The 1,695-nt window shown below is 43.1% G+C and overlaps 1 protein-coding gene across 3 annotated transcripts in view; it reads left to right on the top strand.

The window, feature by feature from the left end:
- Nucleotides 1-85: 85 nt before the first annotated feature.
- LOC108510426 overlaps nucleotides 86-1,695 on the top strand; it is an 8,899-nt gene continuing 7,289 nt past the window's right edge. Inside the window, exons 1-2 of one of the 3 annotated variants that reach the window (XM_017840100.1) lie at nucleotides 86-276; nucleotides 1,549-1,638. The gene's annotated coding sequence lies outside the window, so the exon portion shown is untranslated. Of the gene's footprint in view, nucleotides 277-1,299; nucleotides 1,639-1,695 lie in introns of those variants that run through there. The other 2 variants (XM_017840101.1, XM_017840102.1) reach the window with 2 other exon arrangements.

Raw genomic sequence — 1,695 nt, 5'->3', positions numbered from 1 at the left:
CGTACCCTTACCTTCCACTGTATACGCTGTTGGTCAAATCAAGATTTGGCAGAAACTAAGTGGGTGAGATTTTATTGCTGCCACACTCATAGACAGGTATTTTTAACATCTTGGTTGCATTTTCTGTAAGAAGTGTGTTTTATAGTTTGCAGCAACACCCTGTGAGTTTGTGGTAACATAGATCGGACAGCCGACAGCAAAGCCATATCTCACGGTCTGCAGCACCGTTTCGCAACCTTGCTTGGTAACGCAGACTGCTCAGATAGAAACCAGAAGGTAGGAAAGTTCTCCTATATCAAGTGTGCAAGTGTGTGTGCGAGTGTGATTGAGACGCGGCTCTGCTGCGGGGCGATTGAGGAGTCCTGCTCTGCGGTTCCTGTTCTCCGCGAGGAGCCAGGCCAGAAACGGACGAAGCGGCTGGAGATTGCGTACATGAAGTGTTAGGACAAAGTAAGAAATACCTTGAGACAGTGAAATAAATTAAGAAAAGTGTAAGCTTGCTGTAATGATGTAAAAGAACTTATCGAACAATCAATTTAGAGAAGAGACGAACTAGAGTACAACCCCTAGTGATTTAGAATATTTACAACTAGAAACTAGTTCAGGAACACGACTCCTGGATCAGCTGGTATATTACTGATGCTCAAATAATTGAAAGGTCCAGGGAGAATCTATCCTTGAAAGATTAACATTTGTCAGCAGTAACTAGTACATTATAGATAGATATTTTGTGTATGACGCAGTGGGACAGATTGAGAAATCCCAGATAAGTGCATAATTAGGCCTCTATAACAATAATGAGAGGCCAGCAAGGTAAAGAAAGCAGCCTGCTGGAATCAGGAAGGGAAGAGAAAGAAAGCACCTCGCAGAAGTCAGAAAGGAACGAAAAAGAAAGTAGTTTGCCAGAATCAGAAAGAAATAGAAAAGAAAGTAACCCTCAGAAACCAGGAAGAGATGAAGGAAAAGAAGACAGAAAGCATAAAGATAGAATAGATACCGAAAGTTTAGAGAATGATCAGGAGGAAGAAGTTGGCTATTCATATTGTACTAGGACTGCTGAACGGAAAACCAAAGACGAGGAGAGAGAGAAAGCAAAAATAATTAACTGGGCAGCTCTTTATAATGTTGAACAAGGGCGAGATGAGATGCCTTCGGAATTCTTAGACAGACTTAGAGCTGCTATGAGAAAATATACATCCTTAGATCCTGCGCCAAAAGCAGGCAAACGACAATTACTAGCGTTATTGATGGGACAGAGTAACCTAGATATTAGAAAGAAGCTGCAAAGGTCCAGCATCCTGCAGATGAAAATTTAGAGATAGTAATGAATGAAGTTTGGAAAGTTACAACAACAGAGAAAAAGAAGAGAAACAGAGAGAAGATAAAAGAGTTGCTCAGATCGTAGCAGTAGCAGTAGCAGCCCAAAACACAAAATTCCCAGACACAAGTGTTAGGGGTAGGGGTCGTGGTTACCCTATGAGAGGGAGGGGAGGATTCAGACCCCAACCCATCAGGGTAGGACCAGATCAATGTTCCAATTGCTTTCAGTTAGGCCATTGGAGACGAGACTGCCCCCAGCTAGGAGAAAGGCTTGCAAACACTGCTGTTGCACATCAGAGCAGTGACTGAAGGGGACCGGTGAGTCGTTCCCTAGCAGACCCACTGGTTAAAATGGAGCTAGGGGAAGGTGAAAAA

This window comes from Lepidothrix coronata, unplaced genomic scaffold (assembly GCF_001604755.1).
Source record: "Lepidothrix coronata isolate B3197 unplaced genomic scaffold, Lepidothrix_coronata-1.0 Scaffold866, whole genome shotgun sequence".
NCBI lineage: Eukaryota > Metazoa > Chordata > Aves > Passeriformes > Pipridae > Lepidothrix > Lepidothrix coronata.
Note: the sequence above shows the minus strand (reverse complement) of the source record. Positions and strands in the feature narration are given on the sequence as shown.